Here is a 23,316-nt window from a genome sequence, read left to right as displayed (position 1 = left end):
AACTTAAAATGGAACGACAAATAAGGAACAACAAGTTACAACATCATCTAGTTATCAACTTAAAAATGAAATGTGAAATCAAACAAAGTGGATACTTGGACGTCACGGTAGGTCAGACCGACAACATAGTTACTTTAGGGTTACTAGCCCATGGGTAACCTCCCTATGTGCGCACTAGACTATATAGAGGGACTATCCCCCATACTAGAACCACGTCCTACCCATAGTCAAACAACGACATCCCCAAGTTTCCAAAATCAACAAGTTGTGCAACAACGCATATATCAACAGAAATATACAAGATAATCGACTATCTACTAAGCACAACCAAATTTGGAAACCTACACAATACATGCTCCAAATCCACAACTAATATGATATGATGAATGTCGAATCTTCAGTGTGCGATTCGTTACACGCTATGCATGAAAGATGTTAAATATGAAGTGTGCAAATCATTATGCAAGATAACAATATATTCAATATTGAAAACAAAAGCTCATGAGTTTAAATATAACAACAAGGTAGAACTTTAATTAAATCATGCTAATTTAAATCCCAAGGTTCTAAAACAACTTCAAATAGTCCCAAATTAATATATACTAGTAAACAAGTCATGGTCAATACAAATATCAAGTTAAAACCTTAATTAAGCTAATGGGACCACAAAATAGATTTTAATTAATTCTTTTAATTAAAATCTCTTGATTTTCAAACTTAACCAAATGCTCTTAAATTAACTTATGTTGGAAAACATGCCAAGAACTAATGTAATATCACATTACAAGTTTATTTCATTCAATTTAATACCATGTGAATTAAACTTTCACTAAAGTTAAATATAAATTAAAAGTTGCAATTCTCATGCAATTAATCCCAATTTAATATATGTGAACAACTGTACCTAAGCTTTATTTTCTAGCATGCCACAATACAATTCCAAGTTGTATATCACCATGAGGATTAAATCTTAAACATGGAATTTAATTAAATAAAAGGTTTCAAAACCTAACTGAATATTCTAAATTAAATATATGTGAAGCTATATGGCATGTAAATCAAGAATATCAAGTCAGAATTCAAATAGAGTGAATAGTGCACTCGGGGTAAATTAATTAATAATTACTAATTTTCAAAACACCTCCAATTACTTTCAAATTTAACTATGTTGGAGAGTATGCTAAGGCCTAAATTAATATGCTAACACATATTGATTTTGAGCTAGTTAAGGGCATATGATTTAATATTTTATTCAAGATAAATATTAAATAAAATCTTTATTACTTGTTCAATTTCCCTCAATTTAATATATGTCAATGACTATATTATAGATTATTATATTATCATACTACATGTTTAAAACAAATCATAAGCAACCAGGAAAATCAAATCCAATACAAGAAAATTAAATAATAAAATCTCTAGATTTCATATTTAAGCATGCAATCAAGTTGTATAAGCATCAATAGCATGTTATATAACAAGAATTAAACCTATAACACCACCTACCTCAATTTGAGATGAAAATCCCAAATCCCCACCGAATTGAAACGGCTCTGAATCCGACGAAACTCCTAGGTTTTGTCGGGGACAACACGATCTATATGAATCCCCAAGAAGCCCCATGAAAATCCAAACTTGACCTCAATCCCAAACTTGAAATTTCGTCCGAAATGGTTTCTAATAAGGGGTAATGGTAGAGCACGACGAGGTGAACAATAAATGTTAAGGCCGAAGGATTTCTACCAAGGAAAAGTGGACCAAAAGAGGAGAGAGAAAGTGGCAACCATGGCTGCTAGGAGATCCGGCCAAGAGAGGTGGGGAAGATGATCAAAATCTGATTTTTCTTCTTTAAGTATTCTATTTATAGTAAGTCTCAAAAACTTCCCCGAAAGGGTCCTGCCAGGTCCGGAAAAGTGGATTTTGAGCAAACGTGCTCAAACGGAAAAACTCTGTGAACAAAAAAGATTCAAAATGAGAAAGTATGAACAACAGAAGAAACGGCGTTGAGAACTGAGTCCCGACCAGAAAGTTATGCCCCGAACAAGTTTGGTAGCAACCGAATCTAGAAACTCTGAAACTGGAGAAAAATGACCAGAAGGAAATTCTATGAATTTACGAGTCAACGAAAAGTGAAAATGAATCCCGTATGAGGATCCAGACTCCAGACAATACATTTTTGCAATAACTTTCGTTAATTGCACAATGGCCCCTACAAAAAGGTTTAACTACGAAACTACCCCAGAATGAAAATATTTTCCAAAAGATATTTTCTTAGATGCCCCTGAAATAAAATATCTTCAAAAGATATTTACAAAAAACACCCCAAGAAATGAAAAAGATTCTAAAGAATTGTACATCCATGCCCCTATGGGCACCGGGAGCAACCAGAGTACTTTCTTGCAAAAGTAAAGATACGTATTTCGAGGAAACCACTCAAGATGAAGGCACATGATGTCAAAAACCAACTCCGAGCATGAGAAGTGAGGTTGTGCCAAAAACTGACAAACGGAGATAAGACGAAATAGGGAAAATGACAGAATAGGGAAAAGACGAAATAACGCATAGTGTCCGAAAAATGAAAAATGCGAAAATGACTCAATCCTCAAAAGAAGTTGTCAATTCACATGAAAAAGTCTCAGAAACCAATTCTGAGCACTCAAGATGACACTAAGCGACATGAAACAGAGCTCAGAAAAGAAAATTAAATGAAAAAAATTCATTCGTAAAATTTCAGGAAAAAGGAAAGGATGGCAAATGACCAGGTCATTACACCTAACATTTTACAAACCTATTAAATTACTATAATTTAACTCAAATGGTCATACAACCTAGCGTCTATGTCAGAGGTGAGACTCAGGGAGCATCTTAAGCTACCTAGAGTATTCCTAGCATAAACCACGTCATTCATGCAATTTAAACAACATAGGAGCATGCGGTACACGCAACAAGTCATTCAATATACAAGTATACATACGCAAGTACACAATCAAAATTGAAATGCACTTAAGACAGGTATAGAAGATATAAGTATACTAGGTTATCTAGAAAGTAAATCATCAATATACAAGGGTACACACTAAGTACACTAAGCAATATTGAAATGGAAATGCAACATATAAATTCAAGTATACATTTCTAAGTATACTAAGCAATATTGACATGCATGGCATACAAGTATACAAATCCAAGTATGCCAAACATTTTCGATTTATAAGGCATACAAGTATACAAATCCAAGTATACTAAGCAAGAAATGAAGTACCATGCATCCAAGCACAAGTTAAAAGTAATCCACAATTACAAATAGGAATTGAATGCGAAATCAACCAATGGCGGAACGACAAAGGACATATGGTCTCAATGACCAAACAAGTGATCTGGGGTTACTAGCTCGCAAGGAACTACCTAGTGCGCACTATATGTTGTAGAGGGAACTCTCATCCCCCGTACTAAAGACATACTCTAGCCTTAACATATTACAATGTCCATACAAGCTTTCCAAAAATCGTCAAGTTGTGCAACAAGTATATCACATATACACAATGCACATTGTCAATTACCATGCATAACCAAGTCATGGAATACATACAAGATATGCTCTAGGCCTTCAAGCTAGAATGGCATATTAAATGTCATACAAGTATAATGTGTATACAACAAGTTAAATCATAACTTCTACTCATGGAATACCATCTTGTAATCATACACCCAGTTGCAAATTAGAAATTAAGCAAGAATATAACATCAATACTTAATTACTTCAATGAATCATACAAAGCAACTCTAAGAATCCTAAATATAATATATGTCAAAGGACATAGCAAGGCCTAATTTAATTTCAAATTACAAACCAATTTTACCTTAATTACAACAAGGTAAATTAAGATCAATGCCAAGAAAATAATTAAATAAATTTCTCAAAACTCAATCAAATATTCTCAATTTAATATATATGATAGAACATGCCAAGCTCATCAATAATATCAAGTCAAAAATCCAATTAAGTGATTAGAACACTTAGAGTAAAATGAATTCATCTAATTAATTAATTTCTCTAGATTTTAAAACGATTCCAAATGTCCTCAAATTCACATATGTTAAAGAACATGCTAAGGCCTAATTTAATATCACATTACAAGTTGATTCCATACTAGTTACAACCATGTAAATTAAATTTTCATTTAAGTGAAAGATTAATTAAAAGTTGCATTACTTATTCAAATCCTCCCAAATTAATATATGTTAACAAACATATCAAGACTTAATTTATTAGCACGCTACAATTTAATTCCAAGCCATATACGACCATGAAAATTAAATCTTAAACATAGAAAATAATTAAATTAAATTCTAGAATTAATACAAAGGCATGCATACAAGTTGTATATGCTTATAAAACCATCAATACAACACATATTTAAACCTAAAACATCCCCTACCTCATTTTGTGATGAAATCACAAATCCCCACCGAAACAAAAACGCTCCAAATCCGACGATACTTCTGGGTTTTGTCGGGGACAACGCCGTGAACATTAAACTCCAAAGAGGACCTACCAAAATCCTAACTTGACCTCAAACCCGAACTCCAAAATTGGCCAAAAACAGGTTCTAATAAGGGGAAAGGATGCGCGTCGTTAAGACCTTCGATAAACGCTAAAGCACTACGACATTTTACACGAGGGAAGAAGGTGGAAAAGAAGAAAAGAAGGTGGCAACTCCTTGGGCTACCATGGCTGGTCTGAAATGTGGGAGAAGAAAAGGAAAACAGCTAATTTAATTTTATAACCCCCTATTTATAGTAAAACCCTAAATGTGCCCCAAAAGGGCCCTGCCAAAATGAGAAAATATGAACAATAGAAGAAACAGCGTTGAATACCAAGTCCCGAACAGGGTGATATGCCCCAAACAAGTTTGGCGCTAACCAGAGCCGAAAACCCGAAAACTGTAGGGTTCATCCTCAAGACAATTCTAAGAGTACATGACTCGACAAAATGTGAAAATGAATCCCGTATGAGGATCCAGGCTCAAAACGAGGTATTTTGCAATAACTTTTGTTAATTGCACAATGGCCCCTACAAAAAGGGATAATTGCAAAACTGCCCAGAATAAAAATATCTTCCAAAAGATAATTTCTTAAAAACCCCAAAAATAAAATATCTCCAAAAGATATTTATGAAAAACACCCCAAGAAACAAAAATGTTTCTGAAGAACTTTGTATCCATGCCCCTATGGACACCAGGAGCAACCAGAGTACTTTCCTACAAAAGTAAATATACGTATTTCGTGGAAACCACTTAGGATGAAGGTATATGAAGTCAAAACTCAACTCTAAACATGAAAAATGAGGTTATGCCAACAAAGTGACAAACAGGGAAAAGGACGAAAAGTGCATAGTGTTGAAAAACGAAAAATGTGGAAATGACGCATTCCTTTAAGGAAGTTATCAATCCAAGGGAAAGAGTCTCAGAAACCATTTTTGAGGGCTCAAAATGACACTAAGTAATGAGTAACCATACTCAGAAAGGAATAATCAACGGAAAAAATTTATCCGAAAAAATCTGAGAAAAAGGAAAGGAAGGAAAATGACCGGATCATTACAGTTCGCACTAGGGTGGTTATCCCAGTGGGTTAGTGCCTAGAATAATCATTAAGTTCTCGGCAGAAATCCGAGATTTGATGTCCAAGTCTTCCACTATTTAATTTCGCATTCAATTCCAAGTTGACAATTATGTTTAATTATGACATGTGGTTTTGGCCATTGGCGATTTAACGTTGTTAAGTACATTTGTGCATCATGCTTTTTAGGGAATCATTGTATATTTTTGATGTTGTTAAGTACATCTATGCTAAATTGCTATATTTAGTTGTTTTCACACTTTTAGATTTCAAGTTGATAACTTTGAGCATCTACGTCTTGATGTGTGGTATTAGAAATTATAATTACACTAAATTGTTATATTTAGTTGTTTTCACACTTTTAGATATCAAGTTGATAACTTTGAGAATCTATATCTTGTTGCTTTGTATAGCATACTCCTATATTGTTGAAATTGCATAAAAGATGTGTTTTATGCTAGAAATGATTTAAGGTAGTTTAGGATGCTCCCCAAGTCTCACCTTTGTATAGACGTTAGGTGGCATGACCCTTTTGAATTGCTTCATGTTAATGTAAAAATCTATAAGAAATCGAGTTGATACATACTCATTCCCTACGAGTAAACTTGTTTACTCACCCCAAAGTTACTGGGGGTATTGTTCAGGTACAGGATTCGAGATTCAGAGATTCGCACTTGCCTTGAGTGATTTGGAGATTTGAAGTTTCTTTTAAAGCATTCTTGTTCACATGCAAGTGTTAGCATTTTTAAGTTTCACTTTTAACGTTGTAATACTTAGTTAGGTTCAATTATGTCATTTTTGCCTTATAACATGTGAAGTGTACTTGGATACACTATTTGGAACCTAATTGATATGTATGACATGAGACCAAGGGCCACAAACTTCAAAGTTCAAGTGTATAAATTTAAATTTTAAGTCTTGTCTTTGAAATGTAAATTTCCTAACTTTGAGGTTTGGAATGTCAAATTTTGTAAATGAAATGTAATGAGGCCGGAGGCCATTGTAGCATGTTCAAAGTACCATTTTACAGATGTGTGTACTTTCACATGCTCAATTTCCCTTAAAGAGAATCAATTTTTGACCTATGTATGTGGGTGGAATGAATTCTATAGGTTCCTTTGATAATCTTACATGTTTATTAGAGCTTTCAACAGGATTCGAGGAGTTTTGGTCATCCGAAACTCCATTTCGGTCGACCGATGGTTCTTGGGAACTTTATTGCACAGTAAAACACTTATTCCAATAGCTTTTTTCATTGTTTGGACCCAGTTCGGTCGACCGATGGCTGATTTCGGTCTACTGAAACAACTTTCCCTCAATTTTAGATTTTTTATGAATTTTTTGCCCAGTTCGGTCGACTGAAATAGCCCTCATTCAACTGCCTATTTAGTTTTGTTTCAGCATTGATGTTCTGACTTCAAATGGTCATATCTCCTTCATTTCTAATCCAAATGAGGTGATTCTTGAGCCTAAATTCATGAATTTTGAGTCAGATTTCCAATGGTACCAATTCTATTCTTAGATTCAAATCACAGTGGGAGTTATTCATATTTTAGTGAGGTAATGTCAGTTTTCGCTTTAACCGGGAAAGGGCATTTTTGTGGGATTCTTGGCCAATGTTCTTGGAACCTCTTGGAATGTTATGAAATGATTAGATTAGGTTTCATTCACCGTGTTTGACTTGTTTAGTGTCAATTCTCTCCTTTTTATTGTGAATTGACCATTTTGTCCTTAATTGACATATTTAGCCCGTTTTGACTCTCGTTTGCTCATTCGCTTTTCTTGAGTTCCGTGACTTCATTGAATGTCACGTTGATGTCTTAGAGATTATTTGTATCTCAAAGGACTATGGTTTCATCTTTTGCTTCTACATTTTGAATCCGTTATTGGGTCAAGTTTTGGGTTATCACTGACGCACTGGGTTGAAAAATTTGGGCCGTCACACTCATGGTAGTGTCGAGGAATGAAATATTGCTGAGATTCTTGGACACAAGGAGTTCCGAGCAAGAAGGAATGTTGCTCAGAATATATTCCTTCAGGTGATTGATCCTGTCCCTATAAATACTGTAATTAAGTTCGTTATGAGGAATACTCAAAGAATTGCAAAGAAAAGAATATAAGCGAGGAATGCAAATTTCACAAGGGCAATCGCTCTTAGGGTTCTTAAATTTTTTTATAGGAGGAAACCGAGCATTCACCAAAGGCATTCGGGATGGGGTAATCCTTGGCAGCTGGAGCAAACCAAGCCCCCCGAACTCCAACTATGTTTTTCTTCTACCCTTTCTCAGAGTCAAGTTTATCCGTACAAATGGATCTTTTTTTAAAAGGGTAGGAGATCTATAATATCAAGATCTAGACCTCTGTCATAGTTCAGGAGTAGCAGAACGGACAGAACCCTAAGAAAATTGGGGTTAACTTAAAGAGGGGAAAGTTTCAGTTTATTAAAGACATAACAAATAAAAGGGTGTAAAGGGAATCTAATGATGTTCAGATGAAGGAGGGAGAACAAAACTACACCGGGAAGAAGGCCGGCACTGATTTTAATATTCACATTCCTAGGGCACTCCCTAATAAGAACGTTGCTGAGGAGTTCGAGTTTCATACGGAGAATATCTAAATCGATGGGCATGGTGAAGATGAAAATTTTTTTAAAGAAAAGAGAAAAGGAAATAAAACTAACCTTAAGATGATCGAAGATAGCAACAGATGCTACAGAGAAAGGAGAATCTTTTGTAAGAATTCGCCAGGAAAGATTTGATTTGCTTGCAAAAGATGAACAGTAACTTGATTGACAGCGAGATATGATAAAAACAGTAGAGAAGGTTGAAAGTATGATTTGGGGTTTATAAAGAGGAAGTGGACCTAATAGCCAAGACTTCAGGAAAATGAAGAGATTTCAAATCTCAAAACATTGGTTCCAGAGCCGAGCGCTCACTCCCCACGAAATCGTCTAGAGCCGCCAAATCATGATTAGCTGTCATCAATAATCACACCCTAATTAATTAGGGAATGATTATCTAGGTAGTTGAGGATGCCAAAAAAGGCGTGGGTCGGATACGGTCCACACGATAATAGTGGGCTGGGTAATTAATCCTGGTTCGAGCCAAGCTCTCGCAAAGACAGGCCCAAGATTGAAGAACCGTGCCAAAGGTCCATTGAAAACAATTATACCCATAATTAGGGAGGCCAGGGGTGTGGGCCCAACACAAGGAGTTAGTTAAGAAGTTCTAGAAAGATTGTGTCAGTCTATAAATAAATGAAAATTAGAGGGAAAAGGGGATTGGAAAAATCTTGAAGTGTAAGGGTATTCTGTCTGAATTTAAAGAGAGAAATTTCTTACATCTTCAACACCATTGTCAGGATATGGGGGCATATTATGGATGGAATGGCTATTAAGTTAGATCTCATATATTCGTGTCAAGTCACGGAACTATATGGATAACATGCCATTGAAAGACTATAGTGGATAGTTTACTTTTATGTTCTGGATAGGATGGATTTATATATATATATATGGATATGTGCCCTGATATGAGCCTGAGTCTGAGGATCAGTGGTTAGGGACTGTATATTGCCTGGGATGTATAGCTGGATATAATGGATAGTTGTGTGCCGTGGTCGATCATGGTACTCATACCCACAAAGTGTGCGTTTTGCATGTTGCCTACTATTCAGATTGAGGCCGCTCTATAGTCCAGTGAGAGTCCTTTAATGTGTATCTATATATATACGGACTATGTAGTTATTGTATGAGTTGACTAGGATGTGTATGTGTATCGGGTCTATGTTTAAGATGTTGTAGAGTAAAACTTGTTCGTGGGCCTAACCCACTATTATTTTTCAGGTGTTCATCAGGTGTAGAGATTGTTTGTGCTGAGTAAAGACCAGCCTTCATCACTCTTCCGATTCTACATAGGATTCAACTTTATGTTTTCAGTTTTCAGTTTGGATTATTATTTCTAGTTCGGATTTTATTAGGGGTACACATTATAGATTCTCGAGTTGTAATCTAGATGGTTACTGGTATCAGAGGATTTTGATTATTTAATGGAGGATTTATTTTGTTGGAATATTATTGTTAGAGGATTTATTATTTAGTTTTCTTTTCACCTTTATTATTTATTCTTATTATCTTTTGTATTCTGTGTTCAATTATTACCTAATTATTTTTTATATCCCTTAGTTTTTGGACGTGAACTTGATTAACCCACGGCTTTGGAATCAATAGGCATCACAGTTAGTATTCTTTTACGATCCACTTTAATCGTATTGACGTCTATCTTTTTATGTTAACAGAATGGTTAATGCTAGAAGGAGACAGGAGAGGTAACAAAGGAAGGCGGAGCATAAGCGTCGGACTCGTTTGTGACATCGATAAGCTGCAAAAAGGCAGCAGACACCTTTGTTCCAGGAGAAGGATGAGCAGTTACCTACAGATCAGGAGGAGTTACAGCAAACTCAGGAGTCTTAGGATCAAGGCTACACTTGAGGCAGGGATCCAGAGTATCCTCCCTAAATAACTGACATCATTGCTCAGGGTGTAGCACCAAGCGTTGCAGCTGCACTTCAAAATCAACCACATGTTTAACAGGCACTTGTACCATCACTAGGGGTTCAGACTAATCATTGGGAGAAGGCTAGGAGTTCTTTCACAAAGGAGAGTCGACCTGAGTTCTCAGGCTCTACTGATGTGAAAGTAGCTCATCAATAGACGAAGGACATCAAGTGTCATCTTCGCATATTTGAGTGCATGGAGGTTCAGAAGCAGATACTTGTTATCTTCAAGCTTGTGGGAGATGCACTTCAATGGTGGGAGTCAGTTACCACTGTAGAGGATAGGACTTCGTTGAATTATGATCAGTTTAGTGCTCACTTTGATGAGAAATACTTTCCATATGCAGTAAAAACAACTAAGAAAAGGGAGTTCCTTGGCCTACAATAGAGGGATACGACTGAAGCAGAGTATGAGTAGCAGTTTATGTTTGTCTATATTTTCTCCAGATGAGGTGGATACCGAGGAAGAGAAGAGCACTTACTTTGTTAATGGGCTGATTTGGCCTATTAAGCAAGTCATTATTGTTAGTACAGCCTACACCACTTATTCTTAGGTAATGGACACCACTTTATAGCTTCATTAGCTGAGGATGGAGTACAGACAGACTAGGGTTGAAAAGCGAGGTGACAAAGATTCTGCTAATCAGCCAGCTGAGAAAGAGAATGGCAATGGGCACACACAGAATGATAAAGGTAGATTTCAGGGACAACAGCCCTAGAAGAAGCATAAGGGTGGTTCAGATGCTCAGAAAGATAAGGTAGCTATTCAGAGGCAGCAAAATGGTCAGCCATAGGCTAACCAACAATAGATGAGGCAATTTGGTACCTTCAGAGGGAGTTGTTCTACTTGTGGAAAGCTTGGACATTCTTCTAGGCAGTGTCTTAAGAACAGACAGGGACAACAAGGATATAGGGAACCGTTACCTTTACCTGCTCTACAGATTCCATGTATTCAAGGACAGATGTTCCAAGCTTTACTAGTACTGCCGCCGCAATAGGGATAGGCACCACCGCAGTTGCATTATAACAGGGTGTATAACCACATGCCATAGGATGTTTAAGCACCTCAGGCTATTAAAGATATGTTTCCTATACACGGTACATATGGTCGTGTTTTGTTTGATACGGGTGCAACGCATTCAATCGTGTCCAGTTCATTTGTTGCATTATCTGGGATGATGATAAGTGCTCAAATGTGATGCATTTTAGCACCTAAGCTAGGGTATTTTAGTTCAATCATCTATCTTACTTTCACGTTTTAGTACTTATTTGTATTTTTGTCTATTTCAGGTCAATAAGGTTCAAATCGGCTAAAAAGAGCCTTTTAGCTCAACTTTGGAGCTAAGGAGAAAATCCGGAAGAAGTTAGAAAAATTACACCTGAAGGGACTTCGATCGATCGAAGGAAGTCCCGATTGATCAAAGATTTCTACAATCGATCGAGATTAAGGCAGTGCTAGCTCAATGGATAAGGTTGCCAGGTGTCAAAATATCTTTGCCACGTTAACTTCGATGATCAAAGCAAGTGTTGGATCGATCGAAGTCCTATTCAATCGATCGAAGTGATTGCTGGCACTATGCTGTCTAATTTCCAAGCGTGCCCGGACTCTACCAACTTTTATAGTTGCAAATTTCCACCAATCAAATGCAATATTTTCTGACTTGTTGCCTACTCAAAAAGGCTTGTATATACATTAAATGAACCAATTTGTAAAAGGTTCCTCTAGTTGATATTTTACCAATTATAGAAATAGTTTCTCTCTCTAGAACTAGGGTTTTGTGAAGAAAGTAAGGAGGAAGAAGATGATGCCAACCTTGAAGCTAACCCTTGAGGGTTCCATAGCCACTATAATGAGTGGCTAAATCCTTCTCTTGGGGCTAGAGATAGCCCCTGGGCCTGCTTCCTAGTCTTTTGTAGATTTTTGGGGATTTTAGTTATAATTGATGTTTTGACCATGAATAAATATAAATCTTATGATTTTTACATGATTTGTATAGATTAATGCTTTCAATTAATCATTTAATTCTATTCATATGTCTATGTATGTTAGAATGAATGTTCATGTGTTTTCCTCTAGATTTTATGAAATTGATGCATGTCTATGCGTGTTGAAATTATGAATCTAGTGATGGTCAAGGCCTGATGCTTAATTGATTACTCTTGTGGTTTATTTGATGGTTCATGCTTATTTTTTGATGAATTGTGCCACCTCCTTAGCTTAATTAGTTTAATTTTCATGTCATTAGCATAGTTGTAGTGTAATTGCTTTAATTTCCTAGATAAGTGGACAATCCATTCTTGTTGTTTGATGATCCATGCTTATAAGTGCAAGTAGTATATTTCTCTAGATTTTTGTGTGTGCATTAATTATGATTTAATTGAATGGTTAATGGTCTCATTTGATAGGTCGTGCTACTCACTTGATTGATTAGACAATCTATGCTTATTTGCCATCCATGCTTAGTTTCAATTAATGACACACATACACATTTTACAACATGAATTTCCCCATTAATTTACAATTGCTAGTGTTTGGTGAAGTGAAGCTTAGTGGTGAACTCTAAGCCCCAAGACCTTTCTCTCATATTCTTTTCCCTAATTTCTAGATTGTTGTTAATTTGCATTGCTTTAACTGAATCATTAGTTTAATTAACCAAACCAAGCCCCTATTTAATCATTCAACCTACTAATCCAATATTAATTCTAGAATACCTTGTTTTGCCCTTGGGACGATCCCTACTCACTCTTACTATGTTAGTAGTGGTAGTGGAATTTTACAAATTTAAACTTGGCCACACAATCACAAACAATCTCAATTTTGGTGCGTATGCAACCGAGTCTTACCAAGTTTTGGCGCCGTTGCCAGGGATGAGCAACGCCGTATTTGGAATTAATTAGGAATTAGTGCTCCTTTGATCCTTATTTTTACTTTATTTTACTTTGTTTACTTATTGTGTTTGTTCTTGATTGGCTATGTACTTGGAGCCAAGAGAAGCAAAGCAAGGGAACTTCAAAGCAAAGAAGCAAGCTAAGCTAAGCAAAAAGCATAAAAAGCAAAAATAAAAATAAAAATTTGCGAAGCAAAGCAAAGCAAAAAGCTTAATAATCTTTTGAAGTTGCTTAAGGAACCTTTGTGAGCTATTCTAACTCCTCTTGCTTAGTTAAATCGTTAGCCCGCGTGGAGGCAATTTATTTTCATTGTTTTTGTTGGAAAGCATGGGAGCATGGGATCAATATATGTGGAGGCTTATTGTTGATTGACTTGTTGCGGAGGAAAAGTGTTTGCTACTTGCTATTTGTTGAGTTGTTGTTTCTTTTGATTTGCATTGTGCATGCATGGTCGTAGGTCTTTGAATCCTACTCTTGTCCCATTGAAGGGGTAATTCAAGTAAATCTATTTCATCAATGGATGACCATATTGAGGACCGTGTTGAAGACCTTGGTTACATAGACCAATAAGGCATTTTTCACCCTAATGTTTCAACAATATGATAATATGCAAGTACCATTAGACATGCCTAGACTTTTTATTCCACAACCACAAAGCCAAGTTCCAATGGGAATACCAAGGCCATTTTTTGTGCCACCTCCACCTCCCGTTGTTCAAGCAAATAATGGGGCTTATGTAGAGCCACCAATTGTGAATCCTCCCATTGCTTTAAGAGATCATTATGTGTCTAATGAGTATAATACACCAACATGCATCAACTCCCTCCATTTAGAGCACATCATTATGAGATTAAACCATAAACAATTCATATGTTTCTTAATTATCATGGGCTACCTAATGAAGAACCATATAAGCATTTGGATGAATTTCTTGAAGTTTGTTCCACTATAAAATATACGGACATGCCGAAAGAAGTTTTGAGGTTAAAACTCTTCCCTTTCACCCTAAAGGATAAAGCAAAATATTGGTTTAACAATTTAAGACCTTTTTCTATAACTTCTTGGGTAGAGATGCAACAAGAGTTCTTGAGGAAGTACTAACCTGTGTTAAAAACCAATGCAATGAGAACTTCAATTCGTGAATTCTCACAAGGGGATGGGGAAATGTTTCATAAGGCATGGGAACAGTTGAATGTTTGCTTAGGAAATGTCCTCATCATTACATCCCTAAATGGCAATTGGTTCAATATTTCTTTGAAAATTTGTCGAACAACCATAAGGGCATGGTTGATGCTTCTATGGGTGGTTCTTATTTAGATAAGCATGAAGATGATGTGTGGCGCTTATATGAGAGCATGAGTGAAAACTCAATACACCGATCCTTGTCATCTAAAAATGGTAGAAATATAGATGGAAGGAAGAATGTTGGCTTATATAAAGTTGATAATTCTAATGATATAGTTCCTGAAGTGAAGTCCTTATCTCAAAGGTTTGATCAATTTTTGATCAATCAAAATTCGGCCCATCAAGTATCTTCCTCCCCTAATCATAATCATCATCATTCCAATGAATCTTGCATGACTTGTTCTATTGTGTTGCATTCTACTTCCAATTGTCCTCATGGACATGCGCATAGTGAACACCATAAATAATTAAATGCCAATTTTGTTAACCAAGGGAATAATCCCTATGGCACTCACTATAATCCCAGATGGAGGAACCATCCAAATTGCTCTTGGAAAGGCCAAGGGGAAGGCTCAAACCCTCCTCAAAGTGGTTTCCAAAGCAAGTATGTTTCACCCCCTATGCAAAGCCAAGGTTCCCAAGGTTATCGTTCATCTTACCAAGCATCAAATGGAAATCAATTTTCAAACTCTCATTCTCCAAACCAATCATCATATTCTCAAGGTAATTCAAGAAGTCTCGCATTTGAAGATAAAGTTCTATCCGCTTTGGGTACTTTGGAGGCAAATACTCAATTACTTCATTCTCACTCCCAATCAATTGCAAAGCTAGAAACCCAAGTAGGGCAAATAGTTAGCACGTTGAATGCGAGCAAGAAGGGAAAAATGCCTTGGAATCCCCCACTGAAGCAACAATTTGTTGTGGAGACCAATTCCCCTTCGGAAGGTCATACACTTGAACATGTGAATGCGGTGACCACTTTAAGAAGTGAAAAGGTTATTGACAACCAAGTTGGTAAGTCTAATGAAGAGAGTGAACCAGTGCAGCCCAAAGTTGATACCCGTCCCGTCTCGCATCCCACTCCCCCTTAATTAGTGTAAAAGACCCCATTGTTAAAATGCTTCAAAGAATGTTTTTGAAAGATCTTTTGAGCCAAAGGCTCCATTTTCAGATGTTTTAAAAGTATCAACCTCTCTTGAAAAGCAATAAAGCAAGGCTAATTAAATCATTGATGTGTTTAGGCAAGTAAAAATTAATCTTCCTCTCTTGGATGCAATTCGACAAATTCCGGCTTATGTCAAATTTTTTAAAGATCTTTGCACCCTTAAGAGGAAAAACAAAAGCCAAGCACCGAGAAAGGTTGTTCTAACCGAAACAAGTGGGCTCTATCTTGTAACACAACACCCTCCCAAAATTCAAAGACCCCGATTCACCCACTACTTTATGCATTATTGGTGAACATGTTATCAATCTGGCTCTTTTGGATTTAAGAGCAAGTGTGAATCTTCTCCCCTATTCGATTTATGTTCAATTGGGCTTAGGTGATTTGAAACTGACGTCGGTAGTTTTACAACTAGCCGACCGATCAATTAAGAAGCTCCGGGGTATATTTTAAGATGTTTTAATTAAATTGACAAGTTCTTCTTCCCGGTCGATTTCGTTGTCATTGACACAAAACCAGTCCCAAATCCTAAGAGTCAAATTCTCGTTATCCTTGGTCATCCTTTCTTGGCTACCACTAATGCCAACATCAATTGTAGGATATGGATAATGAAGATCTCATTTGGTCACATGAAAGTGAAGTTGAACATTTTTAATCTAACCCCCAACTCTATGGACAAACATGTAGATATATGTGTTGTTGAAAAATATTTTGCAAATGAATTTGAAAAGAATAAGTCTTTGCTTGGTGTTGAAACATCAAATGGTTTGCCTTTAAAAGAGTTTTCAAAAGATATTGTTTTCAAGTCTAGTGTTAAATGGGCATGGAAGCCCAAAAGTTTTGTTGAACATGAGCCATTGAACGCACTTGAACCAAATCCAACAAGTTCCTTAGGGAATAGTTTGTTGGGTGGGGTTCGAAGTTCCATTTACCTCGCCGAAAAAGGGATGTCTACCAAGATCTTTGATCTGGGCTAAAAGAGCCCAACGTCTTGCTAGAGATGTTAAAGACTAATGCTTCATAGGGTTTGCCAACCATATTCCTCCCTCATTTCTTGTTTTGATATTTTTTACGTTGTCTAGATATGGGTTGAAATTGAAAAATCAGTTTTCGGGCAGTTTCTTGCATTTTCTGCATTTCTAGTGTGCCTTCGATCGATCGAGACCCATTTCAATCGATCGAACCCTATGAATTTATGTCTTTTCATCTTCCATTTCGATCGATTGAAGCTCATCTCAATCGATCGAAAACCATTTGGATCAATCGAAATAAGTGATAGATCAATCGAAATTACGTCTTTTGAACTTCTGAGAAATGTTTTGGCAGTTGGGTTCTTAACCCTAATTTCATTTTTTTATTTTATTTTATTTACTTTACTTATTTTCTTTTCTTTTTCTTTTTCTTTTCTCTTTCTTCCCCTCTTATCTTTTTTTCTCTATATCTTCATTTTCTCTCTCTTTCTCTTTCTCTCTCTCCCTGCGAATTCTCTCTCCCCGATCCCTCTCTCACCCTCTCAAGTTCTCTCAATCTCTTATCCTCAATCTCCCACCCAACCTTCATCCCAGCAAACCAGAAACTCAATCCCACCTAACCTCACTATCTTCCTCATTGCCGGTGAGAACCCAAGGCAACCCAAACCGGCGCCGACAAGCTCCATTTTTACAAGCAAGGCTTTTGGCCCAAGGGCCAAGCCATTTTCTCTCTCTAGCTTGAATTTTTCCCAGATTCTCTCGTTTTAGTCATCTCCGCCTATTTCGGCCAAGGAGACCCAGATCTCTATCTCCGGCGACCTTTGCACGTTCTGGCGAAGCTCTAGCAAGCTTTCGGTAACCATTTCCGACCAAGGTTAGGCCGGAAAGCTTAGATTCTTCCCGAATCTCACTCTCTTCACTCTATCTTCCAATCTTTGGCCCGGGTAAGTTGTTTTGAATTTTTTTTATTTCATTTATTTTATTTATTTTTGATTTTTATTTTCAATTCACTTTTGTTTAATTTTTATTGTTGATTTTTATTCTTGTGCATATTCCATGTTTATTATTAAGAAAAATTAAGAAATAGAAAATGGAAAATAGAAAATGGTGTATATAAAAAGAAAATTTGAAAAATGAAAATAAAAAAAATAAATAATGAAAAATTTACAAAAATAATGGACCATTGGACTGACCATGAACTGTGATTATGTTAAATGGAGGATCGAAAAACTTTGTTAAAAAAATTTGGAGAATGGAGTTTGATTGTTGTAGTTAGAAGGAGAACTGACAAATTTTGAATTATGGATTGATATTGTGGGTGGTGTCCCTTTTGATGTGTTGGATATATATATTTCATATGATTTGAACTCTATGTGCTACTTGATATTTGATTGAATGTATGTGCTTGTGCCTTTGAAAATTTTGGGACTATCCATTTTTAAGGGGAATTCATGTCGGATTTTTGAAAAATTAAACTTTAAATTTAAATTCCAAAAGGCACGTGGTTTATTTTTTAAAACTTGAATTGAAATTGGAAAAGAGTTTTGAAGCTAAGAGTTTGGAATTGAATTGACACCAAAAAAAAAAAGAAAAAAAAAATTTCAAGTCTTTGGAAAATTGTTTTGAAAATCCAAGTTGTTTGAAATGTGAATTTATTGATTGAATTTGGACTTTAAAAGTGTCATCGAATTGAAAAGTTGTTTGTTGATTTAGAATGCAAAGCTTGGAAATTTGTTGTCTTGAAAAATTCTTGATATTTTGAACTTGAAATGGCATTGCAAATTTGAATTGTTGTGATAAAGATCCCGACTTGTTTCATTTGTTGCTTATGAAATGCATGGATGTGTTTGATCTTAAATTGCCTTGAATGCTTGCAAGTATGACTAGACTTAGAATCTTGTGCTTTTGAACTTGAAAATGAAAAGTCTTGTTTAAATTGCATAAATGTGTTTCAAATGGACCTCTTTGAAAAGTTTTGATCTCCAATTGACTTTAGCTCACGGTTAAAGTGCTTTGTTTTGGAAAAATGTTCCTTAAATGCTTAAAATGATTTGTGATCACACTTATTGGTTTCAAAATGTTAAAAAAGAAAATTTTTGAACTTGTTTTGAAATGAGAAGTTGAGTTACTTAATTCCTTCTTTTGTTATTCATTTATTGCATGATTCTTGTTATGAAGCTTTTATACAATGTATTTGAATGTTTGGACTCTAAAATTTTCAAAAATTTCAATTTGGCCCTAAAAGTGTTGAAAAAGTCCAAAGTTGACCAAAATGCCCTTGTTTGAGTTGAAACTTGTTCCATTTGATTCATTCTCATCCAATTGCATGTGCTAAGTGCCTTTGAACTTATTTGTGCTAAATTATTAATTCTTATCATGTTAGGGCACACGTTTAATGTCTTTTGACCTTTCTTATCATGATTTTGAACTTATCTTGAAAAATGAGTTGAATTGCCATTTCAACCCAACTTTTTTAGAGTCAAATGATTCCATTGTTACTTTATGACCTTGAAACTTGTCAAATGTGTTCCTATTTGAATAATTGTGTGCATTTTGGAATAATTGCAACTTATTGCTTGTATATACACCATTTCACACACACTTATGTCACATTGATGGTTTTGAGAATTTATGTGCATCTTTTGAATATATCTTCTTGGAATTGATTTTGAACAAGTTTGGGGGTGGGAAATGGATGTTTGGAGTTCAAAAAGCATGATTCGGATGTAATTACTATTCTTTGGCCTTAGTATCACTTTTTGAGCTTAACTTGAAATTTAAAATGCAATTTGAGATAAGCCCAAAAATATGTTTGCTTTGTCTTGAAAATTGTCTGTTTAAATGCCATTTGCTTGATATCATACACTTGTGATCTATTTCTGAAAGCCAAGTAATGGCTTGAGACCGAGGTTCTTTCCAGTCCTAATTTTGATTCCAAAATGGTAAGCTTCTTGTATTCTCAGTTTTTGACCATTCTTTGTTCATTTAAGCTTTAAAGGGGGTCGCGAGCCATAAACGATCATTTTTCTGCTTATCTATTGGTTAGAGGGGGTCACGAGCCATGAGTGATCGTAGGATGCTGATTTTGTTGAAATGGAGTAAGGGATATTTCTTTATCTTGTGTGTCATAACATGCCTTGGATTGAAGTATTATGCAATCGTGCATTCCACTTAGTCTTTATTACATGATATGCATGCTTTTTGAGTTCTAGGTTGACATTTTCCATGATTATATGCTCCATGTTATCCTGCTTACTCCATTTGCTCTTAAATACTGAATTTGTAGACATTCTTGCTTAGGAATTGATACAATGTCATCCTAGGGTCTACAGGCCATGAATTTGCAGAATCTTCTTGAGTTTTAGGTTTGTGAATACACGTTGCATCATTTATGCACATCATAGCCTATGCATGTCCTTTTGATCCTATTTCTGCTCAAAATGTTCCAAAAGTGATTTTTCTGCCCTCTATGCCATCATTGCATTGTCTTGCATCCCTGAGATTGCTATTGTGCTTCGATCTATTCTGTCTAGCTGAGGCATGTTGAATGTTAATTTTGAAGCTATCTTGATCATTTCTAGCACATGCATGATCCTAGTTGTCTACTCTCTATTTCTACTTGCTTCAGGCATGCTTTGTGTTTTCTTATCAGTTACTTACCTTATTCTATACATATGCACTAATTTATTCTTGTTGCTCTTCTAGATACAGCGCAGAGAGAAGACTCTTGTTAGAAAAAGAGTACGCAGAGCTCCACAGCCTCCTCCTTCTCCAAAGGTAGAGTCTTCTTCGTCTTCATCTTCTACTGCTACAACATTTGCAACAATCCATACAGAGCCATCACTTATGGAAGCTCAAGGTTCTATTATCCAAGAAGTACCTTCTATCTCTTACTCTCGCAAGAAACTGAAGCCTGAGTACAGATTTAACCGCAATCTATTTTTCGAGTTGGAGTAGACCAAATGGTCTTATAATGAGCTCACTCATAGGGGCATTAATGCCATCATGACACTGGCAGACACTGTAGTTTATCCCTGGGTGGTTGCATTGTTCTTCCAGCACCTTTGGTTGGATGAGGATGACAGACTCTTGATGCATATGACTATAGAAAGCCAAGAGATCGACATCTCTATCCCGACCATAGTTGTTGCATACCGATGCCCCCATCTCTCTTCACTAATTGTTGACTCTGAGGATCCATTATATCCCAACGCTCCACCTTTTCCCTCCGAGCTGACCACGGTAGTGACTTTATCTCCATATGCTGCCTTTGAGGGCAACACATTTTGCAGACCAGGTTAACATTGATCCCCGATACTGGTTTATCGATTATGTGCTACACCTCAATGCCTTCCATCAGGCCATAGCACAGCGGAGAGAGGGGATTTTTCAGGCTCTATACTGTTTGAGCCAGGGTTATTAGATTTTTGTTCCTGCGCTCATCTGGGAGCTCATTCACAAGTTCTAGAAGAATCTGATATGTACATATAATTCTAGAGCTGAGGCTTGGCCTTCACCATATGGCCACCTGATTACTCAGCTGCTGATTGACCAAGGCTATCATTTTGACCCAGATGAGATTCCAGAGACTGATGTACAGAGAGCTAGGAGGGCATCTGACTAGGCCAAGTGGACAAAGACCTATAATTCTTGCCTCAAGAACAGAAAGAACAGAGATAGGAAAAGGAAACGAGATCAAGAGAGGGCAGAGGATGATGCAGCTACAGAGGAGGCAGCCGATAGATCACCTCTCAGACAGAGGCATCGCATTACTACTTCCGCTTCTACCTCACAGCCAGATGTACCTATTATATCGGAGCAAGCCGGCCCCTCTCATGTCCTTCCTACAGATCCAATGCCACAGGCCGACACTCGATCCGACATGGTAGTACAGATTCTAGCTACAAATATGATATCACTCAGCTGCACACAGACTTCATTTCCTTCAGAGCTGATATGATCCGGCGGCACGAGGATATCATGAGGCGGTATAATGATCTGGTAAAGAGACATGATGACTTAGTAGAGAGGCACGATGATCTAGTTTGGCGGTCTAATAATTTGAGGACAGATATTGCCGAGGTGAAGCGAGAGCTTAGGGCATTGGGGATTGACCTTACGATATCCCTCACTCGCCACAGCCGAGATATGTTTGACATACTGCAGCACATTGCTGACATGATGACTATGGGTCCTACTCCCTAATTCCACCATTTTCTCTCTCTATTACTCATTATCTGCTTTGATACACTATCATTTCGATACACTGCTATTATTGGGATATTTTTTACTGTCTTGATATTTGCGCTGGTTTTGGATACTTTGGATATTATTTTTACACTACACTTGCTATACATTGATTTTTGGATATATGGTTTTGGATTTACTTGATATATATGGATTTTTGGATTTTGATATCGGTTTTGGATATTCTGAGCTTTATATTGCTAGATGCCATGATTTTTGCAGTTTCATCTCTCATTTATATCATTGATGCATATGCTTTGACAGTTGCTAGTGTGACCATTTTTAGACACGTTTTTAGAATCTAAGTTTGGGGGTGCGCCTTCCAAAGCTAAGCTTCCGTTGTCGGGTCTCATTTTGCTACGCCCATTTGGTATACTCTTTTCATTATCTGTTACTTCTTTGCACATTGACAATAATGCACAGATTAAGTTTTGGGGTATCTTAGCATATTTTACATGCCGCACTTAGTTTCTATGCATGTGGTATGATTTGAAAGTCTTGAGCCATGATTTTTATCTTTTGAGAACCATGATACTTAGAATTTAAAAATCGCTTGACTTGAGAGTCCAATACTCCTTGTATGTTTTGTGAATGCCATTTAGGAGTAAATTTTTCAAAAGATTAATATCTTGTTTGCATTTGTGGTCCACATCATATTGATTTTGTAATTGTTTTGAGATTCACTCTAAGATTCTACACTAGCACAAGTGCACACTAGCATTCATTTGTAGGGTACATGCTTTGTTGACTATTGATTTGGTTATATCCCAATTGAGCTAGTAGTGCATTGAAAGCTTTCATTCTTGACAACGGTAGATAACGAACCCTTTTCACTAAGTAGCCGGGATTTTAGCCTCACCAAGCACTGAATTTCTCGTGCCGAAAGGTAGAGGGCCCAAACTCTAGGTTAAAAAAAAAAAAAAAGGTTTTAAAAAAATAAATAAAAAAGTGAGGACTTCTCCCAAAAAGGTGAGAAGTGAGAAATGATTAAATGGAGATTGTTTTGATTTGTAACCTAGTTGATTTGAGCTTATAAGTCTTTAGGGGTGTTTAAACACCTGGTGCCGTAAAGCAGTTCGGATTGGGAGTCATTGACCTAACGCTCGACCTCATGAATTGCTAGAGAGTTTAATAAATCAATACATTGCACCATGCTTCCATCTTTGATCCTAAAAAAAAAAAAAAAAAAAAACATAGAGTGAAAAGAATAAGTGCACTTAGTTGAATAAAGCTTTAATAAAAGGTTCATTCTTTGTCTTGATGATCGATACTAGATTTGTGTGCTAGTTTAAGGCCGAATGTGGTCATTTCTTTGGTTGGCTTAGATAGCAACATATTTGATGCCAGTTCACTTAAAAAGGATTCTAAAGTTGTTTTGATTTACATGAACATTGTCTTGATGTGTGAAGGACCATACTTGCTTACTTGATGTTGAGATTTTGGACGATTGCTTGGAAATGGTTGAAAAATTGCATACTTGAGATAATTTTCTCCCAATGCTTGTTTTATATGTTGGTGCCTCTTTAGTGAGAAAGAGCTCAATGTTTGTGGGTATCATTTATGCAAACCCTTACGAGATTTCACTCGTTCACTAAGGGTAACCTAGGGGTTTAAAAGGCTTGTTGCATACGCTAAATGCAATCGTGTTCCTACAAAAGTGCCGTTATCATTTCATTGCTTTCTAGT

General features: G+C 36.4%; 1 long non-coding RNA gene across 1 annotated transcript; it reads left to right on the top strand.

Annotated features, from left to right (window-relative positions):
* The first annotated feature begins 16,660 nt into the window (after positions 1-16,660).
* Positions 16,661-21,800, top strand: LOC132273505 (uncharacterized). The gene is made up of 2 exons (XR_009470129.1): positions 16,661-17,327; positions 20,089-21,800. It is a non-coding gene; the product is annotated as an uncharacterized LOC132273505 (long non-coding RNA).
* Positions 21,801-23,316: the final 1,516 nt, after the last annotated feature.

Source organism: Cornus florida, unplaced genomic scaffold (genome assembly GCF_030987335.1).
Source record: "Cornus florida cultivar Cherokee Brave unplaced genomic scaffold, ASM3098733v1 CherokeeBrave_3.0.0_Hap2_Chr09, whole genome shotgun sequence".
In the NCBI taxonomy this organism is placed as follows: Eukaryota; Viridiplantae; Streptophyta; class Magnoliopsida; order Cornales; family Cornaceae; genus Cornus; species Cornus florida.
The sequence above is the reverse complement of the archived record's forward strand: the minus strand, read 5'-3'. Positions and strand labels throughout refer to the sequence as shown.